The 24,551-nt window shown below is 35.5% G+C and overlaps 1 protein-coding gene across 1 annotated transcript in view; it reads right to left on the bottom strand.

Annotated features, from left to right (window-relative positions):
* The window catches only part of LOC149411006 (interleukin-1 receptor accessory protein-like 1-B), a 247,491-nt gene that overhangs the window by 215,096 nt on the left and 7,844 nt on the right, over nt 1-24,551 (bottom strand). The gene's annotated exons all lie outside the window — the stretch shown is intronic.

Here is a 24,551-nt window from a genome sequence, read left to right on the forward strand (position 1 = left end):
CAATATGTCAAAATTCAGGTAAAGGTTTTACAAATATATCTTTCTGCCAACCGAATATTGCGTATATATTATACGACCGAAATACCTTTATTTTAGTAACATTACCTTTACCTGTTGAGTATATAGAGTAATTTGCATCTTATTGTTTTAATATTATAAATTATTACGTGTAGATTGATTAATGCAACATTACGAGTGTTATGAGGACGTGGAAAGCAAAATGAATCTATGCAAAAAACATTTTTCGTCAGAGGCATTAAGCGAATATATCTCTAAAGAGCATAAAACAATGTCCGCTATCCGCGTCTGTTTGTTTGTGCGCTTAGTTCTTCTAAACTAAGCAAAGGATTTAGATAGGGTTTTCACTATCATTTAGAGAATTTCTTCCGGAAGTAGGTGAGTTAATCATACTGTTAATAATTTAGAAAATGCAGATGAGATCAAAATCCTTCCAAAGTTTGTCTTAATAAGAAAGAATTAATTTTTCTTCAAGTAAAGAGTTATTAGGGTTATTATATTATTGAAGTCAGATGTAAATCTATTGATGAAGCCAGGTAGTTTAGTAAAAACTATCCGTTGAAAAATAATATAAAATGAAATAGAATGAATGCGAATGATTTGAGCAACGACGAAGCGTATAATTCGAGAGGCGGGCTTGTTGGTACCGAGAATGTGATTGTATCGCAATTCCCGGATACGATAATGAACTGAAATAATATAATGACCTACATGCCCCGCTAATGCGGCTATGTTATTCGGGTGAAGCACCCAAATCAGCACACAAACACATACAGTACCAACTCGATAATACTCTAGACCAGTGGTTCTTAACCTGGTTTCGATCGAACCCCAGGGGTTCGGTGAGTCAGTCTCGGGGGTTCGGTGGAGGTCAAGACCCCCGACTTATATGATTCGTGGTGACACGCCCCGCTTGTCCATCATTGGCTGCATGCAAAGATATTAGAAGAACGAGATATGCTATGTTGTCCGCCGGACCGTAGGCGGAGTACTAACTAATTAGGGTACTTTGAACGGTATCGGGACGTGTACGCACAGAAATCTGTTCTATGTATTAGTGCGGATACCTTAGCGATGCCTTAGCGTAAGCGAAGGTGTGCAGTAGTATTGGTGAACAAAACCGGCGACACTCGGCAAAGCAATTCCACACAGTATGAACTGCTGGTAGCACATCTCGTTCTTCTAATATCTTTGGCTGCATGGGTGAGACAGCCGTTCACGTTTAGTGTTGAGACAGCAGTCAACATCAATGATGAATACTTTGATGAAATCATTGAAATTCAGCAGAGCCAGGTTCAACAGCAACTCTTCAGAACAACATCGCTCTCAACGTTTTGGTGTCAAAAAATGGAAACATACCCTGTTATTGCTAAGAAAGCTCTGGAGATTTGTATACCGTTTGTAAGTACACCTATATATAAATATATACCACGTTTTGAATTTGTAAAAATCTAATTTTATTTTTCGAATTAGAGGAGGGGTTCGGTGAATGCGCATATGTAACTGGTGGGGTTCGGTACCTCCTAAAAGGTCAAGAACCACTGCTCTAGACGCTCGATAGTTTTTGACACGCCCACTGAAAAAAGTTTTATTAGGTACTCTTATATGGTATTTTCATCATTATTTTTTAATGATAAACTAAATTTTATAAGACAAGGTTTTTATGCATATTCCAAAAGAGGAAAGAAAAAAATAATAAGCAGTAATTGTTGATTGAAGTACTAGTACATATTGAATTATTTGAAGGGTTGGAAATAAACCGGCGTAGCTCAGTGGTCCAGAGCGTCTGACCGGACATCAGAAGGCGCGGGTTCAATTCCCGTCGGCGGCATTTATTTTTACCAGGGACATATTTCCAATTTGTATTAATATTACATGCGACTAATAATTGCACATAATAATTTATTGGCATTTTCAGTGTTCATCAAAATCAACCTGTGAAAAACAAAGTTTGTTTTACCATAATACAACTAATTAAAAACTACACTATTAGAACCATAGAGCTATACAATTAGGGACGCTATTGCGTATTAATATCTCTTCGAAACGTGTTAAACTACTAAGCTGTACAATTAGTACAATTTCTTGTCGAAACGTGTTCCACTAGCGATAATCGGTGCGCACTGTGCGTAGACCGGATTTTGTAGTTTCCGGTCGTTCGGCGTTAGAGGGCTGGAAGCGTTGGTGTCCAAATCGTACCAATTGAGCGTCCAAAGGTGAAACCAATTTTTCGCTTCACGTTTCATCTAAATATAACACATCAATGTTTTGTGTCGAGTGCCACAGCTACAAAATTTCATATTCCAAGATTCTAATTTTTATCACGCAACTCTGAAATACTGTTAATTTATTAAAAATATGGTCAAATTGGATTGCGGGCCTCTAACGAATGAATTGAAAGAGTTCCTAAGAAAGTATCAGTCAAAAGCAAATATTTTATGCGGACGGCGGAACACGTGTTCGTACAAATACTGATATTGATACTGACATAAGGTGGCGGCTCGTGACTTTTCCGTGTACTAGAGTGTTAATATTACAAACAATGGCATTAATGATGTTGTATCCGAAAATGATTTTTTTTTCAAGATTTTCAGGAAATTTCAGTTTAACGTGCGCCGCAAGGATTTCCTGGAAATCTTCATACAAAAAACCGTTTTCTCAATCAATAATGTCGAATTCGTCAAACTTAGCACCCTATCACGCTCAAAAATCACGACCCGCCACTGCTGACATACATAATTGTAGCATGCCGTAATGATATCTATTCGGAAAAGAACGCATGTTATAAAATGACTAATCTTTTATCAGGAGCATGCTGTCACTTTTTTAACAGGATCATTCTTCTCAGTGGTTTCTGCAGGGGTACATTTTTTTTATTTTACGAGGGGTCCGAAGTTAACACATTCTTTATAAAGCTTTCGTCGTGTTTACCCAACACCTCGATGTATGGGAATAATGAATGAAAATATTTTCTTTATATTTATTAATCGATGGGATTTTACACCCTATCCGCGAAGTGACAATCAAATTTTAGTCGGCCGTGCGTTTCCATAAATTTGTCACAAGCGAGCAGCCGCAAAATATTCGCGGTAAAACCGACAATGCCCGCTAATGTAATGATTAATGATATTAAAACGTTGTAATTCTACGAACAGCACCATAACGTGATCGACGTCATTATAAAAGGAAAGCAGCGATGAATATAAAATCATACAAAATCATCGACGCAAATCATTCCGCGAACAGCTAACAACAAAATTGCATGTTTCCTTTAAAAAAATAGAGAGGCGAGTCTAAGGACAGGTTGTTTTACGGAATTTTAACAATTCACCAAATTTCAAGTTGATTTACAAGTTCTGTGAAGGTTCTATTCAAGTTCTATTATTATATCACCCGGCATGCCGCTAGAAGTCCCGAAAGCCCTTCTGGGCGGAAGGAGAGAGGCTCCTCCGATTACCTCTCACCCCAGAAGATAGGTGGAAAGTTGAGTGGCAAACGGCCAACGTGGGAAATGCCCATCTCATACAGGACCCCACCGAGAGACAGCCTGTAATAGGTTAAGGTGCTCCCATAGCCGCTGTGCCCACATGATGCACAGATGGGGCTTTACAGAGTCGGCGATGTGTGAATGTGGTGCGGTGCAGACCACCGAATATGTGGTCAACGAATGCCCGCTCCATTCATTCCCCAGCGGGATTGATGAGGTTCACATGGCGACGTCTGAGGCCCTAGACTGGCTCGCAGACCTAGATGTCCCCCTCTGACCCCCCCACCATACGAAAGAAGAAGAAGATTATATCATTATTGGCCAGTTGCTTTACAAAACTGAAATCACGACGAAAATTAGGGCAGGGCCACAATTTTTCTTCTCTGACCCAATGTTTTCATTTTTGTCCGTTGATTTGAAAACCCAGATTGTTTAAATATTACAAATATCGTTTCACTAATTAAAATAAAATTCACTCACCACGCAAGTTTTATCACATTCTTTAAACGCCTAAAAGAAAAAGCCTCGTCAACTTACCTGAAATGAAAAGAAAACAATGGATTAGATCAGGGGTATCCAAACTTTTTAGCTTAAGGGCCACACTGACCCTTCCACTAAGTCCCAAGCGCAAAGACCTAGCTATTGTGAAGGGAAATCGTACCCTCTGAAATTCTCTAGGCTAGTTATGAAGGCCGGGCGGAAAGAGTCGAAGAGTCACGAGGCTGGCCGAATGAAGAGTCGTTCCGTTCAAGAGCGTCGTCCCGTCTTGCCAAGAGTCGGTTTTACCCCACTAAGAGCTCCTAAAACTGTTTCACATTAAAAAATGACAATATTCATGTACACACCTAATCTATATAAATGAACGTACCTAAGAAGAGTGTCACAGTGTGGGTTTGCTTTTTTAAACAAATCTATAGTTTTATTACGAGATCGATTGACGAAATTTTGCATTTAACCTTTTCCTAACTCTTGAAGTAGAATTCTGAGCATTTGATGTTTAAAATTAGAGGAAAATTATCGTCTACTTCTGATGAAAAATTAGTACACGGAGAAAAATGAGAATTGCTTATTTATTAAAATCCTGTTAAAAACGTTATGGCACGACATTTCCTAAAAAAAAATCTGTACGAAATATATATGAATACGTGTGCATGCAGCTGCGCTTATCGTGATAAATATAATGACGATATGCGAAAACATTAGAATTTTTTGACGTGTTCCAACATCCTCATAACACATTCATGTTTTACTGATTGTTTGTTAGGAAATCTGTCAATTAATTCTTTAAAGGCCTGCAGTCCCGTTTTTCACCAGGAATATCAATAATTTGACCAGATTTTTAATAAATTATCAAATTTATACCAGTAAGTTTTCTCCGTGTATAAATATAAAATTTAAAAACTACTAAATTATGTTGATGATATTCATTGATTCGTATTTTTAAGATCATTCCCAACGCAATTCCCGCAGTGAGTGGAGATGACGCCATTGCAGAGAAATACCTGTTTAAAGGTGAGTCACTGCGACCAAGTACCGACAAGCTGGTATTGGGTATTGGACACCAGCTGACGGTGGTACAGACAGACTACAGAACTTACATTTGGGACGATGGCTGCCAGCGATGCCAACCTACTGTGATCGCTCTTGGTGTTACCTAATGCTACGTATACATACGCGAGCCGAATTTCCGAACTGAATCTCAACTTATGGGAAAAGAGCTTGTTCCTTTTCCGTAATTCGAGGCTCGGTTCGCGTTTCGGTTCGCAAATGTATACGTACCATAAGAGGCCCCGTTTTGTTTTAAATATGAGTGAATACCTGTGATGTATGGTAATAATTTGGGTATTCAAGCGATAGATGGCACTAGTCATAAAGCTTACTCCAGAGTCCGACAGACGTCGCTAGAGTGTAGCAAATGCCTGTGGGATATTATTGGCTTCTAGAAATAGAGAATTACCAACCCTCGGGTAATGAACAGTGTAGCTAAATCCAGACTTATTAATTGTTACGTGAATAAACACAATTATAGTAAAATAACCTTTTACTTTACCAAAGAGTTTCCAACACGGAAATCTGCAAGTAAAGCAGAGACAACAATACCGCACAAGAGTATTACAATGTACGTGTATCATTCCTGGACAAACTGACCACGAGATTTCTGCACACCCCTCAAACCCTATCCTTTCCTAGAACTTCGTCTCCTACCTTTCCTTAAGAAGTCCCTCACACAAAAACAGTATAGGCCCTGAGAGAGATTGTTTTCCTCGGTGACCGCATAACACAATGACCATTAGACACACCTTTAAAAGGTGATGTAGTCATGAAAAGTGATGAAACATAAAGTTGGCTAAATAGGTTAGTTTTTCATCGATTTTAATGACTTTATATAACTTTTTTAAAAGTCTGTTGAATTGTCATTGAGTTGAGTTACCATATAAACCCATCATTACAAGAAAAACCTGTTTGCTGATAATTAATTATAAAAAAAAATCATAGTGCTAACGTCATAGTAAAAATACAAGCACGTGAGCGCCATCGTCAAATATAATAAATGGCAATGATGGCGTAATTCGAAATCAAAACACGAAAAAAATACGGAATATCCCGAATCCGATGAAAACTGTGTTATTTTTATCTTACCTACCTATTCTGTAATATTTGCATAAAATAAGAGGTGCATAGTAATTGTTAGAAATGATAATGTTCAAAGTACCTAGTAGAAATAATACAAGAAGTATAATTCAATTTCCTGAATGACTATTTCGTACCACCCTTGCCTCTAACTCGTCCATACACGGTACAATAATCTATAATCACTAAAAATATTTTAATAATAATAATAATAATACTTGGATGACTTGTGTAGCGCCGTTTTTGTGCAAAAACACCTCAAGGGCGCTGTACAAACTTATAATACATTTCTACATAATACATTATATCTTGTATCATATTGTGCTGTGTGTAAATCTAAAGGAATAAACACATAAATAAATAAACATACAGAGACTTTGAATTGATAATACCTAAATATTGTTCTGTGGATATTTTTAAATGAGGATAACTGAAATACAATGTTGAAATTAATGAACTCTTACTATAAACCTATAGTATACTATTTTAAGAATGCAAGGCTTATTTATTTATTTATTTTCACATATACGGCCCAACATGTGCCATTCACATACTAAATTACAGAGAATAGTACAGCAACATAAGGAGTGTAACAATATAAATGTAAGTATAACGGTATAGTCAGTAAATGGTAGTAAGGTTAAAAGTATGAAAAAAGAGACATAAATAAAATATAAGTAGCAATCTGTAGTATAGTATTAAGTCAAAGTAAGAAATTATATGTAATAATATACAATAAAGTAGTATAAGCAAGAATGAAGTGCTTATAAAATGTATGAAAGGCAATAAGAGTTTGTAAAAAATAAAATATGTAAGCGTAATGAGAAAGATTAAGAAAGGGACGCTTAGATGGTTTGGGCATGTAGAGCGAATTAAAAGGGTATAAGGAGAATATATGACGCAAATTTAATGGTAGGAAAAATTGAGGACGACCGAGGAACACATGGCACGAGCAAGTGAATCAGATACTTGAGTCGGGCCATGTCAAGAGTTTATAAAGTATGATAAAATTTAATCCACTAAATCTACGTTAACGCTTTTTGGATTTGCATCCAAATTCTTGGTAGCCATTCTTAAAATTAATTTTTAATTCTTCGTTTGTTATCAGTTTGATAAGATAGAATTTGTTTGCTGTCGCCACTTTAGATTTCCTTAACGCCCCCTCTAATTTTCTTTGAGCCTTCCAGCGCCCAAAAGAGGGCGTTATCGCCCACTTTGAGAAACACTTGTCTACACCAATTTCACAAAGAATGCAAGTAACAGAAATGAAGATTACAACTCTCTCAGCTTCAGCATCATTATAACTAGAAATGATTAAAACGAATCGATGATCTCGATAGCGTGACTAATGCACACGTGGTTTCCACCTACAAATTACTATCCCAATAACTTTAGCTATTGCCAACATGTTGGAATTACGCATAGTGACTATACTGTACCTACTTGAATACAGGTACGTGGTCCGACGCTCAGACTTCTTGGATTTTGGCGGATCCGCCCACCGGATTGAAAACAATTATTAATTGCCTCTCTCGATTCTCTGGTGAGGCATAAACTAAATCTTGTTACAGGTAAAAGTGTGTAACATTCTTCGTCGTGAGTTAGATTGTTTTGGATGATTAAAAATACAGGGTTTTCCAATAAGAGTTGTTATTTTGAATAGCCCGCTATTTCGGTAGATGTTACTTTTGAAGCTGTCATTTTTTGACATTTGACAAGTAGAAACTACGCCGTTAATAAAAATGGAACTATACACGCTTCAACAACGCATTGAAATTATTAAAATTCACTTGAGTGAATCAAATGCAAATCATCATGAGTGATGAGGCCCATTTCCACCTCGGTGGCTTCGTCAACAAGCAAAATTGTCGCATCTGGGGCTCGGAAAACCCAAGAGTTATTGTTGAAAAGCCTCTCTATCCTCAACGTGTGACTGTTTGGTGCGGTTTATGGTCCGGCGGAGTCATTGGACCTTACTTTTTCGAAAATTAGGCTGGAGAAACAGTTACGGTGAATGGATTGCGCTATCGAGAGATGATTAATGATTTTTTATGGCCGGAATTGGATGGTATCGATCAGGACAACGTTTTACTTTAAAAAAATGCGAATGGAAAGCTGAAGCAAGCGCAATGAGTAATATTAAGGGAGGTACGCATGGTATGGGCATGTAGAGTGGATGAACGAAGAAAGGAGTGTAAGTAGAATATATGAAGTCGGGGACGCCGGAGAAAGGCATGACACGATAAATGTTGTGTATGAATGTGACTAATGCAAGGAGTGTGTGCCAAAACCGAGTTGTTGGGCGGTTTGTATTCTCTGCTTACAGTGCTTACCCCTGCGGCGGGAAAAAGCGTGATAGTTCGATAGTTAGCAAAGTTTAATCATCAGTCATCGCGGAACGAAAAATGATTAATTTTTTTTTTTTATTTTTTTTTTTTTATTTAAGGAAAGCGAGACAAAAATATATATTACAGTAAATAATAAAATAAAATACAGAAAAAAAAACCAGAAAAGTACCAATAAACTACTTTTCAGTAGTTGGATTAGTTTATACGTTTCGTAAGGTTTATCCACAACACGGCAACGACAGTTGCAGTAATATCTAAGATGAAAAATAAGTAGAGAAAAGTTTTCCCACGTCTCTCGTTCCAGATTCTCGTCTCGAGCGCAAGGAACAATAATAATTCATTCTCGAGTGCGAGGGAAATTGCTTTTCACGGAAAATACTTTACTTCTTGCAAAGTTTCTTTCTGAGTCGTCTCTCGTTCTCTTTCACAGCCGCCTCCCCTCTCTTCTGCACTTCTACTTTCCTGGTATCCGAGGATTGAAATTCACTTACGAGACAAAAAAATTATCCTGTTAAAAAGTAATAGCATGCCAATTTCCTGATAAAATATATATCGAGAAAACATGTTCTTTTCCTAATGAATATCATAACGGAATGCGACAATATCAGTATGTCAATATCAATATTGTGTGAACATGTGTTCCGCCGTCCTCATTTACTTTTAACTTAGGACCTCTGTCAATTCATTCGTAAAAGGCCTGCAGTCCCGTTTTTACCAAGAAAATGAATAATTTGAGCAGTATTTTAAAAAATGAACAGTATTTCTTATCAGTAAGTTTTCTCCGTATACGAGATTACCGCATATATATAGAAATCACCTCAGCGCCCTTGAGGTGATTTCTCACGAAAACGGCGCTATATAAATTAGCCAAATATTATTATTAATTCAGAAGTCTTTTTTTTCTGACTGTCTAATTCACCGAAGGGATAGATAATTCGAAGAAGTATCAAAACTGTACGTATTATCAAAGCAGCGAATTCAATTAACGTAAACCGATAAAGACTCCCTAGAAATGTTTGGAATAAGCATATTAGGCAGGCTCAAGTATTGGGGGTTTATAAAAGCCCGTGTAAATCTGGCGCACAAGAAACTGACCGTCTTGTATGGGGCTAGCAGGTTCTTCAATAGTAACCAGCTTCCTACCCTTATAAATCTCAAGTACGCCCAGCAATTGAATTTGGGAGCCGCCTCTGGGCTGGAGCCCCATTGACTCTAGCAGCATTGATCCCCGGTGCACCGGTGCACGTGCGTGAAACTTGACGTACACCCACGGAACATCCGTTCACAGTTGATGTTGGCTTCATGAGAACGGGCTGGTTCTTCGTCTCGTTTTTGTGTACGACGGATCATATTTGGAACGAGCTACCGGCATCTGTTTGTCCTCCTTCGTATAATACAGGCCTCTTCAAAACCCGCATTACAAATTCCTTCCTACCGCTTAACCCTTTCAACTCCAGTGTTAATTCAAATTAACATGAATGTTGTGATTTTTTTTTACCGTAACGGTAGCGATTTAGAAAAGCCATGTTTGCGTTTTCTTATAGCATGTAGTCTTTTCTGTGGCGTCTATTTTTTCCGCCTTATTCCCGCTACAACAACGATAAATATTTTGACATCTGCTGATTGTGAGTTTCATCGAATTTCTGCCGTCATTAATTACTTAATTTAAGGTGAGATATCAATATTTTCCACTCGAGTTACAAATATCTTAACGCATTAAGATGTGTTCTATAATAATAACATCAGTTCAATTCACTTTTCACAGTCATTTGCCATAATATTGTAAATGAATTTCAATGTCCATTCAAATTAACACTGGCAGCGACGGACATGTTTTCGACTAGTATGGCGAATTTTTGAAGATTATTATTATCCTAGATTATTTCTTTATATCTGAATGAATTTTAGTTAAAATGTTATTTGTTTGTACCTTAAAGATTATCACTACATTATAAATGTGCATTTTTGACATGAAACAGTTATTTGTATTACTTTTGTGTTGTTTATTTTACGTTACTATTTAAAAAATAATACTCTCTGACGCCCAATGTTAATCCAAATCAACATAGGAAAATCTCAAAAAAAAAAAAATTATATACCAATAATTTTCAAATAATTTTCTGAGGTATAATCAAGTATTACATATTTTATATATGTGGAAACAATAATGCGGGTGTGAAATTGTTAACCCGCTTCACAACGTTGCCTAACCTGCCCTTACACTGTACAGACAGAGGCATTCTTGTGAGGTGTCGCATGAAATAAATGTGTTTAGGTTGTTAGTAACAAACGCGTAGATGCGATTTGCGGTAGTATGTGTCCATTTTCTATTAATAACCATAAGCCATTTCAAAGAAATTAGATAAAAGCATTTTAACGTGGTTTTATATCTCCGTTAAGACCAGAAATATTTAAGAGAGATTTAAAATGTAATTCCCGGAGAGTCAGAGAGGGCTCTTATGGTCTTGAATTTAATTGCAGAATTTTAGAGGAATTTCGCGTGGATCCAGACGGTCCCGAGGAGAATTTTATCTGATAAATCCATAACGTTACATTATTTTGCAACGTAGCACGTTGTAGCTTGTAGCACCATAATTGAAAATTTTTATGAACGGATATGAATCAAATTTTACGTAACAATATTTCACGTTGGAGTATTATTTTATGGTACTTTAAATAATTTATTTAAATCTCTTGGCAACTTCAGCAGAAACAGCTGGGCATTTTGTATCTCAGACCAGAAATTAAACCGCAAAATGTACCTCCACTGTACATGATTATTACCTGCGACTATTTATATCCTAACTATTATTTATTTATGGTTTATTAATAAGATAACATAGTCCTCAATGGCCTAATACAATCCCTATAATATTTTAAAACACACCTTTTTGTGTAAATTAATCACATATTTTTGTAATTATATTTTAGATATATCATTTTTTCATTAGATTCAATAGAAATTTACCTTTCGAATGAACCCTGTAATAATAATATTACTTAATACAACAACCTGTGATTTTACCGCTTTCTGAATTCAAGCGATCAGTTCCAATTTTGAATGTCTAAGAAAATTTGAGTTCATTGAACGTGAATAATTTCACGCCGGAATATTTGATGATTGATGATTTTGACAGCCTAAATGATATTGTTTTAGTAACCCGCAAAAGGCCTAACATAAAATATGACTACACTACATCAGGTTACCCATAGACGGCGTGAGCTATCAAGTATAATAATCAAGATGAGAACATCAATTCTTTTAAATAGGAATTATGTGTGAATCATACATGTCTTATCTGGCTAAACTTTCCAGGCCAAATTAGAATATTGAAAATTTTAAGACAAAGGAAAAGATATTATTATTTGTGATTGGTTTATTAAACACCTTATCGATGGTGTCATTATTTTTCTCAGAATTCGCCGAGAAAAAGGCATTTAACGATTAGAATCCAGCTTCATTAGCATAAGCATTAATAACAATAATATAATGATTGCCAGAAGGAGAAGGAGAAGGGGAGGGGAGGGGAAGTTATGGGGTTTTGGTTCTTCCCGGAACCGGTGCCAGGCGACAGGCTTAACACTCCATAAAGGTGGTGTAAGCCTCTTATTTCTTTGTCTCCGCACTTTGTACCTGCAATTATTTTGTATTATATTATATTGGAAAAGGTAACAACAGTACCTATTCGGAAGAATTCATACAAAAAATATCACACAACGACTGAATTTTCTTGAATGGATAGCCTGCCTAAACGAAGCAGAAATATCTCTAAAAATCTGTCTAAAGGTGGGCTCTTGCATCATGACGGTTTCCGTGGTCGAAGGGAAAGGCTCTCGACTAGCAATCCGGAGGTCGCGGGTTGTGAAACTGACGTGATATTGTGTTATTTCACAATTTAAAAAATTTCAACCAGTTGTAAATGAAATTTTGATCTCCGATAACATTTTTAATGTATTTTTTTCAACTAAGAAAAAACATTAGATGTTAGACAGTTGGAGTCGGGTTAAGCGGTTGAGCAGTTACTCGGTTGAGTGACCAGTGACATGTTCGTAGAAATATTTTTTCGTTATTTTTTGAAAAATAAAACATAAAAGTCACAAGGTACTCAATTTCATTTACATTTTTACTCCAAATAAGTCAGGAATCACTGATTAAAGTAAGTCAAGTACGTCCCTTAACACCCTGTACTCGTATATTATGTTATAACGCCGTTGAAAATATTACCAGTACCGCGCTGATGTGAGAACACCATTTCAGAATTGAAACGTTGCTTGAAATGGCTTTGGCCGTGTTTGGTGACCAGATCTAAATAGCCAGGTACTTCCTCACCTTCCTCTCCCCAATCTCCTTCCCCTTCACACTACCTTCAGCCTCACTGATTCCAGACGATTGGAAGTAATTGGGACTTGATGCGAAGCCGGGTAGGTTATTATTTGACTGACTCTTAAAATAAAGAAAATACGTATATTCTGGAGTTATCATGTAAAAAAATCACATATGACTGAATTTCAACTAATAATTTTGTCTTTAAACCTTAATAATTCATCCATTATTGTTCCCAAGAACGTTTGATATTAGGGCGCCTAAATGCACCCTATTCTATCGCATTATAAATCAAAAGAATGTGTCCGGTAATATGTTTTATTACTATCGTCATATCTCCAAACATTTTACAACGCAGACACTTCTGAGATGTCATGGCAAAAAATATAATATTATAGTCACACGGCGAATTTCTAACACACAGTGAATAGGATATTTTATTCAATTGTCAGAGGGTTCCAGGACACCCGTTGTGAGACTTTCCATAAATATTCGTGAGCGATTTCATTGTCCTTGTAAGTGGAAATGGATGGAACCCATAGATTGGTGGCCATTGGTTAAACCAACCAACCAAACAATGAACCAAGGAACCAGGTAGTCAACACAATTAGTTGCAGTTGTGTTTCATTATATGCGGGTGTTAGGGTTCGGTTCCCTTTTGCAAAGGTACGGTAAATAAAGGTGCAACAATTGACACTTATGGACGTTAAGTCGATGGTTTGCAGGGATAGGCAGATGCACTAGGGCGCCACTCAATCTGGGGGTATTTTTATGGTTTTTCCATTAATCGACTGTAACGGATTTTTAACGACATACTGAGGTAATACCGGTAGTGATAACATTGTTGTTTTTTCTTATAATTGTTGAGGGGTAGTTTTTGCTATGGGAAATAACATAAACAATAACAATTAATTAATTATAAAAATTTGTTTCTTCATCTGTACGAACATCGTATTTCAATCTATAATGAATCTGTCAAATTTGGTCTAAACTTCATTTCAAAATAATAATAATAATAAATAGCCTATTAATAAAAATAAATAGGCACTCATTTTTAGCGTCGGGACGCCAGGCGGTTCGGGTACAAATGAACATTCAGATCCTGTGCAGAAAACTCCCACAATGGACTGCGCTGCAAACCGTTGCCATAATTTAGCGGAATTTGGTTTTCTGAGCAGGGTCTGGTTTTTTCAATGTGCGCTCTTCGACGGTCAACTTACGACAAATGTCTTAGTTTATTCAAAGCATATTATTAATAATTAATTAAATTAAGGGTTTGAAAGGTACGAAACATCCTAGTGTCAAAAATATGGGCACATGCATTGCTTCCAACTCGTCGAAATGATACCTAGATTTTAAATCGGTGCGAGTATTAATTTGGATGTCTCCGCTTATACACGATTATTTTCACTCCACAAACAGTTAAGGCGATGCAATACGTCGTGTAATATTTTAAATTGAGCCGCTATCAATAACAACCCTTACGTAGATGGCGATAAGGTTTAAATTCCCGCTTAACACCATCCGTCTGTTTTGATTTATGCAGGAAAAAAACATGGCCAAAAAGTGCTTTTTATTTTATTTTGTGGATGTTCGGGCTTAAATATATATTTTTTTCGATAATTTTATAAATAACTTAATTTGCCACATTATACAATCAAATCATAACCGAAAATGGGTTCGTAAGTAGGATATTTTGAACTTTAAAGCAGTTTTCATAGGCCTTTAAATTATTTTTTTCTGGGCTTATAAAAAGACTTATCTAAAAAATACTCGATTGTTTCAAAGGCCAAGATGTATTCTACTCGCAGTATTTAATTAAAGCACCTGAAACATTTCTAAGCGACCAAATTTTCAAACCAAAAACACATGATTTTGCATTACTACGTATGGCATCGCCTTAAAATGCGTTGTTCGCAATACTCGATTTCTGCACAAGTTTCCTCTTGCTTTTGGGGAGATTATAGATCGCATTATGATACAATCTTCAACTTCATTTATCAACGAAAACAAAATTACAAATACATTAAAAAAAATTATCTTACAAAGTTGCATGAACCAGCAACATGAATTTGTATAACTGCACAATTCTCCATTCTGTAGATCTTATCTCATAATATAGCATATGCTTTTGAATTGCTCGTCCGTGTCCTTGAATTTATAACGTCATTGTATATTGAGTGTATACATAGTACGGTGATAACACTGCTAACATATTTTATAAGTCTCAATTAAGATTATTATGATGCAAGACACGGTCAAAGAAAAGTAACTTTCAGGTATAAGTTTTATCTACTACTAGTTTTGTGAACATTTAGTAGACCTCGCGTCCAAAAAAAGTATGCTTCTAATGTTCCCCTGTTTAATAAATCAAAACCGAAATATCCTCTGAAATCATAAGATTTTTATCAGGTACTTAAATATTTACCTATTTAATTATTAACCGCATATTTAATGTAAGCAACATTCTTTTAAATTTCAAATAAGGAATTATCTATTTTTTCCCAAGAAACGTCACTATTTATTTTAAGCTTTCTTCAGGCGGTTAGGTACCATATTGAAAAATGCGAATATAAAAGTCCAAATAAACACGACGATTTCATATTTGAAAAAAGAATCTTTACTGAATCATTAAAACAGCCACGCGAAAATTATTTTAATTCTATATCATTTGAAATGTGCATTTATTTGGGCTAAATTTCTTAAGGCGATGCCATACGTAGTAATGCAAAATCACGTGTTTTTGGTTTGAAAATTTGGTCGCCCTGAAATGTTTCAGATGCTTTAATTAAATACTGCGAGTAAAATACATCTTGGCCTTTGAAATAATTGAGTATTTTTTAGATAACTCTTTTTATAAGCCCAGAAAAAAATAATTTAAAGGCCTATGAAAACTGCTTTAAAGTTCAAAATCTCCTACTTACGAACCCATTTTCGATTATGATTTTATTGTATAATGTAGCAAATTAAGTTATTTATAAAATGATCGAAAATAAATTAAATATTTATGCCTGAACATCCACAAAATAAAGTAAATGGCTCTTTTTTGTCATGTTTTTTTCTTGCATAAATCAAAACAGGTGGATGGTGTTAAGCGGGAATTTAAATCTTATCGCCATCTACGTAAGGGTTGTTATTGATAGCGGCTCAATTTAAAATATTACACGACGTAGTGCATCGCCTTAATCTTGAACAGTGATTTTTAAAGGGTCTGCGCTTTTAAGCTAACAATTATAATATTCCGTGATTCTTTATGAGTTTGTGCTAGTTCATACAATATTATAATATTATACATCTATGTTATAAGCAATAAATCGCTGAAGTCTATCGTATCGGCGCGTTGTAAAATGGGACCCAGCTCGAGTGGGAAAGACTGACAGAAAAATTCCAACAAAAGCTTTTGAAACGTTGATAAATGTACTTCAGGAGTATGTCGTATAATATTAATATATATTAATATTATTATATACGACAGAAATGCTACAAACCATTGTGAAGGGAATAATGAATAATGGCTGGACAAGAATGGAAATATTTCGACCATCTCATGGGTATGTGTAAATCTATGGGATTTGAAAATATACAGTCGCGGATTTTTCTAGAGGCCTTTTTAAGATATGCAATTCCGATTTACATTATTTTGATGTATCTCATAAGGTTTAGCCAGCATTGGCAATGGCAATGTAAGCGCCCGAAAATTATTTTTTTACGACTTGATTTCAAAATATCAACTTTTCTTTACTTTCTATAAATATAATATGCGTGTATTATATATTTAAACCTTCGGGAAGAAATTCTCTAAATGATAGTGAAAACCCTATCAAAATCAGTGCGTAGTTTAGAAAAACTAAGCGCTATTTAGAGATGAGTGCATTATGCATTATCTATTAATTTATTTACTAACCCTCTTTTAGGGGATTTTACATATGAATAGTTATTTATTATCTTTGGTTCACACATAGTAATAATATATAGTTATTATAGATAACTTAACTGTCTCAGTAACAACATTTTGTATTTGTTTAGTGATAAAGTGAAAATCCGAATTTCCACTGACTCGGTATAATTATTTTTGTCCATTCGTATTCTGGGCACTGAGGAATACACGTGTTAGTTAGTCCCAGAAGTACTGCTTATCAATGCAAGCTATTCTGGGCTATCAAATGCATCATTTAGAATCTTATATAGAAATACCAAGTCAGTGAAAATCCTTCTGTCTGACAATTTATTTAAGCATTTTCAAAGAGTGTTGTGTTAGAAAACGTAAAAAGAAACATGTTTTGTTCTTCTTGCAGATAGTTTCATGACGCCAGAACTCTTCGTTCATGAATGTTTTTAGCTTCAGCACACACGAGTTTCTGCGTCATGTGTCAGAGTTTTCCATCCCAAAATAATTATAAAATTTTTGTGATGAGTCAGTTTTCTAAAAAAATTCCAGCTTGATTAAAAATAAACCTCATTATTTCAGTAGAAAACACAGTTTTCATAACGAGAAAGAAATTTCAGTAGAAAAATATCAAATTAAATACGCCCAGCCATGCGTTAAGTTTTTACGAAAAATCCATCAATTACTCTTTTCGTTTCGCGAAAAATGCGTTCGCAATAATATTTTGGATTTTATTTTCATGGAAAGATTCTACGAGCCGCCTCGCGCCTGGACTAATTTACCAGAATTACTCTCATCTATACGTATAAATTAATGTTTCTTTGTTTGTGCCATATAGACTCCAAAACCACTGGACCGATTTCACTAAAGACTTCAAAGCTTATTTTTAAGAGTGTCAGGAGAGATTAGAGAGTGATTTGAATGGTGAAGGAAGTCGGTGACGCTAGAGGAAGACTTAATGCATCATCTCTACACTGGAATGAGATACGAAGACGAATTATAGACGACATGATATAGTTTTTGTTGTGTTCGTACAAACAGGTCTCCAACTCGTTTTGGAAGGAGTTTAATAATAAAATGGTTCTTTTATATTAATCAGGGATTTATTAATACTCCACGTATTATAATGGTGACGCGATAGTCGACCTAACTAGAAACTGGCTAATTGGAATCTGAAACAGTGCGTTTCTCTGGGAGTCTTCCCGCTGGCCCTGGCGACTACTGGCCACTGGCTCCATCTTGCGGACTTCCACGCAAACTTTATGCACTGCCATCTGTGCGTGCATCTATAAAGCTCTTACTTCCCAACAGTTTTTAATAAAAAAATGATATTATCAGAAGGGAATGGTAGATAAAGACACGAATTAGATAATTATTTGACGTAAAATTAGACGTACGTGATGAACAAAGATAGAGGTGTGTGGACAATGTATGACTTGAATGAGAATGGTTGAAGAAGACAAGGACGCCCGATGAATACATGGCACTATCAAGTAAAACGAATACTTGTTATAATACAATAATAGCATTCCCACTAAAATGCACCCAGTTGACAGGTACACTAGAATTCACAACCACAAACTATTCATAAGGCCCCAAGCAACGCCGGGTACTCATCAGCTAGTAATATACACGGTGTCCGGAAACTCGTAGTACAAGCGGGAAACTGGAGAATCTACACCACATGGGGAACCCAAATAAACAAAAAGTTTTTTGATTTGAGCATTTTCACAAAAAAAAAAAAAAAACAAAAAAAAATATTTTTCGGCTATTTTAGGGTTAAAGTTTTTTTCTGGTGTTTAGGGTTGAACAACAGATGTTTTAACCCTGCAGAGCAGAAATATTTTATGACTACACCGGATTAAATGAAGGGTGATTTCAAAATAATGCTTCAAAACCGAGTTTCTTTATTTGTTTTACTTTCAAATAGTTTAAATTAGTTGGGTACTTTGATCTTCAGTAATAATTTATAAGAATTTGATTAAAAAAAAAAATCAACTTCTAACTTGATTTACTCGATAACGAAAGCTCAAATCAAAAAAAAATATACTACAAAATCGACTCCAAATGTGATGTAGATTCACCAGTTTCCCGCTTGTACTACGAGTTTCCGGACACCCTGTATATATGATTTAATGTATTGACTGTGGAAAGAAAAATGGAAGACTCATAACTATTTATAAAATTTTTCGTGGCAGATAAACAATACTATTTACGTTTCAATTATATACATAAATAATAATATTTGGATGATTTGTATAGCGTTCTTTTTGTGAAGAATCACCGCAAGGACGCTCTACAAATATATAATATATTTCTACAATGCTTCAATCTTATTACAAACTATAGACTGGATAAACTACAGGGTTTTCCAATAAGAGGTGTTATTTTGATATTCAATCGTAAAAGATCAATGGTTTCGTTGCTTGTGTGGCACGTAGCGCCGTCTTGTTGAAAGTAAAAGTTGTCCAGATCAATATCATCCAATTCCGGCCATAAAAAAATCATTAATCATCTATCGATAGCGCAATCCATTCACCGTAACTGTTGCTCCAGCCTCATTTTCGAAAAAGTAAGGTCCAATGACTCCGCCGGACCATAAAACAGTCACACGTTGAGGATAGAGGCTTTTCAACAATAACTCTTGGGTTTTCCGAGCCCCAGATGCGACAATTTTGCTTGTTGACGAAGCCACCGAGGTGGAAATGGGCCTCATCACTCAAGATGATTTGCATTTGATTCACTCAAGTGAATTTTAATAATTTCAATGCGTTGTTGAAGCGTGTATCGTTCCATTATTATTAATAGCGTAGTTTTTACTTGTCCAATGTCAAAAAATGACAGCTTCAAAAGTAAAATCTACCAAAATAGCGGGCTATTCAAAATAACACCTCTTATTGGAAAACTCTGTATTATCGACGTATAGCTAACAGATATCCACCGGTTCGTCGATCACTAATACAAAACTATATTATGTACAATGCATTTGACCAATGAACGTGTTGCTGCGGTCTAATGTAAAGTTATTATTATTTATTTATATTCTGTACATGACCATACTTACCTAGTAGGTCACTTGAGATTAACACTGTGTATTGTTTAGTAGAGAAATTTATATACAGTTCGCACGCACAGGATATAATTGGAACATATGTAATTGGAAATGCCTTACTTGTAATTTATCTTCCTAAATGTGATTAGTTGTTCCTCGGTACGAGACAGATTGTCAAAGAAAATGTTAGCGTTTATTTTCCCTTTGTATTTTAAAAGAAAAAGAAAAAGATTCCCGGGATACCAATAGCCCGACACTGTTTGTAATAAGCGGAAAATGTTACTTGTGCAATGATGGAGAACTTTGTTAGCAGAGGAATTAGGGAATGCAATCCCTCAAGAAAATGTCATTCCAGGTATTTGCGGGACTGAACAATGTGAGTCCCGCTGGATCTATGTATTTGCGGGATCCAGCAGAGTGGACTTAGATATATAATCAATCGTATAATAAAGACCTCGATCTACCAACCTTTTTTTTAGACTTTTAAATTTATACCTATAATAAAACAAGTTCTTTGGGACATTTTAAATGATTTATTAATAGGTATACCTTTAGTTAGACATAGGTAAAGTTTAAGGCATAAATTGGCAAAGAATAAGATAAGACATAAATTTACATAACATACCCGCCTCGGAAAAGACTTTGTCTAGTGAGATAGGTAAAAGAAATCTATGTACACAAATGAAAATAAAATAAACGCCCGGATTGCCGGCACTGAAACTGAAATTGAACTGAAACTTAAATTTAAATAATAACGTTCACACGATAAATAATATTCTTGTACAATGAGCATCATAAGTTTAATTAAACATTATTTTGGAAATAGCTTCGTAAAAAAGTTAAAGTATTAATTGTGTCATCTGATAAACGGCTTCTGATATTGGACACAAGGTAGCCAGCGGCTGAAAAAGCTCGTTCAGCTTCCACGCTGGTTGGCACAATAGTCATTAGCGCATTGTAAGTGAATTGAAGGTATGTGCCTTATAATCCACCGGACTCGAAGTAATTCATTTCCTTCTTTATCAAAACCTCAAGGATGCTCATATTGCCAGATATAGGTTGTTGATGGGCTGTTGATCTCGAACTCTTTATACTAATCAAAGTAAGTTCGAGTTCGTCTTGAAGTGACAAAGCTGCGCTTCTCTGTAATCCCGCTAGTCCAGCGGGATCCCGCAAAATTTTCGACCGAGATTAGTCCCGCAAAATGTCTGCGGGATCTCGGTATTTCGGGATCCCGGTATACCGGGATTGCATTCCCTAAGAGGAATGAACCCGACCCCTTGAACCCTCAGGCCTCTGGAATATTCTGTCAGAATATCAGAGTATTTCCGCTTTGCAATAAAACCCAAATAAATAGAATATTTCTGAACATATCCGAACACTGAAAACGGTTTATGAAAGGTGATGAAAACGCTTTCAAATTTTATTATTAGAAAAAACATATTATTTTTTAAATACACACTTTTTTAACGCTAACATAAAGAAGTTTTAAAAATGGCTCAACTCACTTTTTTTTCGAACTAAAATTACTAATGACAACCAAAAAACATTAAAACACACATAAATTATTTTGACAAATGTATTTAGGTATGAACATTTTGTCGTTTCATGTAAAAATAATTAATACAAAATTCACAATTATTTTTCTGTCGGATACTTCGTAGATTCGTAGTGGTGTACATTTTAATTAGTTACATGTCAATGATTGAATTTTAGATTTGAATATAAAGCGTGGTGTTTTCTCTTTCTAACACCTTTTAGATCATATTTATGACGAAGACAGTGAAAGGAATGCAACGATTTATACTGTTCCCAAAAGCGAACAGATTAAATTTAGCCCGAGGGGTTTAGTGAAAATCATTCTCTGAGAATTACATCATAATAATATAAGAGCTGTCAAATTGAAGCTAAATGCCGATTTGCAACTCGTCAAATCTAACGGGAGTTGTTATAACACCTGGGCCTTATAAAACATTATTTGTTGATGATAATAATAATAAATAATAAATACAACTAAATCATTTTTAGAGAGATTTTTGCTCTATTTCAAACGAGTTGTGTTTCATTAATTATTTTCACCATTTTTTTATATTAGCGCGCTCTCTCTAACATTCATATTTACATATCTCCCTTTCAAACCATCTTTGGGGCCTAAAAACACGACTAATTTCTATACCTACGCATGTGTTTTCAAATGCATGGAGAGGAAATTAGTCCCACTCCCGACAACCGATAGTCAGATAGACTCGTCGTCGATGATTACGTATATAATCCGGATTTTGATCGGATTACAAATAATTTGAAGAGATTCTTAATAAATCAGCAATATTTTATGTAAGTTTTGTCCGTGTAACCATTAGCGCCACTATCGAACAGGTATAACGTGAGCACCTAATCATGATGAATCAACAGTTATCATGATTAATTTAGCACCTGATATTAGCGCCTGCAGTGGGAACTGACTGCGAATTCCAAGAAAGCCATAAAAACTCGTTATCGGTGAAATGAAATTGCACGTAACATTGAAATAAAAAAGAATTTTGAGTATGGACACCTACATACCAGTAGATTCTAATCTACGATATTTTACAAAATATACTAAATATATTAATGAATAACGTGCGAAGTCCGTATCTTCCGACAGAGTGAATACACGTAGCCCGATACCTGTTGTACTTCATTCATGTTGAAATATAAAGATGCCGACAGATTCCTTATCTAAGCGATAAGACCGTTCCCAAATAGAAAAGAAAAATAATACATTTAAAAAATAAATAAATAGAATTGTTTGCTATCAGCAATAACAATAGGGCCGACGCTAAGCTTAAAAGTTCTCGATACTTGTAATATCAAAACTAAACACCGAAAACCACATTAATTTTCTATTGTCTCTAAGACGATTAACGCTTATAATACGGTACCTATTACTTCTACGTTTATAAACATACACGCTATCACAGTCTACACATCTGCCCTGATGATGGAGACTGTCTTTGACGGCCTCCGTAGTCGAGGGGCAAGGCTTTCGACTAGCAAGCAGGATGTATCGGGTTCAAATCCCGGCGTGCGCAAGTAAATTTTGTATGATTTTTTTTTTAAAGACAAACATTCCAGGGTTACGAATAACCTAACAATATTTGTAAATCTCCTACTACCACCACAGTAAGCGGAAAATGTTGCTTGTGTTGTGATGGAGGACTTAGCCAGCCGAAGAATTGAACACACTACGCCTGGGTGGGACCCAAACACAAAATCAACTCAGCCACCAACCGATTATTTCATTTTAAATAATATAAATATGGTATAATAGCGGCACGTTCCAGAGTGGAAGATACTTTCAGTATTGCCCAGGTGTAAGACCACCATACAGAATTGAAAAGTTGCTTGAAATGGCTTTTGCCGTGTTTGGTGGCCAGATTTTAATAGGCAGGTACTTTCCCATCTCCTTCCCATAACTGACACTGTAAGGCCGTACGAAATGTTGGCCAAAGAAGGAGGAAGCGCAACACGGCATAATCACCCAAAAGGGCTCTATAAAAGAATCTCACTACACAAGAAAATAAAGGGATACAAATGACAATGTTAAATCAAAAGGCCATTAGAAAAACGTACGTAATAATTTGTAGCAATTTAAAAGAGATTCCAAGAATGACCATAATCCCAACGATTTTACAAAGAATTAGCCAAGTTGGGGGCATTAAAGTGATATTAATACATAATAATATGGTCTACAATGGTCAAGGGTTTTACGATGACCAATTGTATTTCTTGGAAGTATTTATGAAGCCCACATTAGGCATAATTATTCTAATTAGAGCAGCGATTACCTCAGAGAATAGAATAATGTAATTAGATGGAATGTAGTTACCACGTATGTCCACACTGGAGATAATATCTGAATGCAAATTTTCACAAATTGATAGTATAAGCTATGTCGTTGACACTGCTGATTCAGCAGTATAAGCTATATGTTGTTGACACTGCTGATTCCGTAGTATAAGCTATGTTTTTGACACTGCTGATTCCGTACTATAAGCTATGTTGTTGACACTGCCGATTCAGTAGTATAAGGTTTGTTGTTGACACTCCTGATTCAGTAGTATAAGCTATGTTGTGGACACTGCTGATTCAGTAGTATAAGCTATTTTGATAACACTGCTGATTCAGCAGTATAAGCTATGTTGTTGACACTGATGATTCAGCAGTATAAGCTATGTTGTTGACACTGGTGATTCAGTAGTATAAGTTATGATGTTGACATTGCGGATTCGGTAGTATAAGCTTTGTTGTTAACACTGCCGATTCAGTAGAATAACAAAACATATTTATGAAGATCCTTCCGACTTCATGAATTTAAAATACTAAAACAAAATAAGTTAGTTTCAAAGGGGTAAAATTCTTCGTATTTAACCAGTGTTGCCAGATACATGGTTTTTATCATGCCTTCATGGTTTTTTTGGTCATATATACCTCTATGGTTTTTTACCGGTCACCAAAAATATGTACTTTTGAGTGAGATGCGATTTTTAGCATGGGTCGCTTATCAATTTTTATTCTTAAAAACATGGAAAAACATATTTTTTTAGCATGACACAAAACCTAGAAGCCAAAGACTAAGCAATAACGCTGCGACCATAAAAGATATTTTATTTTGACACATGTCGTAGAGGGGTCAACTTTATCCCAAACGTGAACACGGTCCAACGTTCAAAGCTGGGTTGGATAAAGTAGACATAAAAGTTGACGGCTTAAAAAATACCAATCTTCTACACAAAATCTTTGCACACCTTCCTAACAATTTAATT

The sequence above is a fragment of the Hesperophylax consimilis genome, chromosome 26 (assembly GCF_061612785.1).
Source record: "Hesperophylax consimilis isolate HC1 chromosome 26, BYU_Hcon_1.0, whole genome shotgun sequence".
NCBI lineage: Eukaryota > Metazoa > Arthropoda > Insecta > Trichoptera > Limnephilidae > Hesperophylax > Hesperophylax consimilis.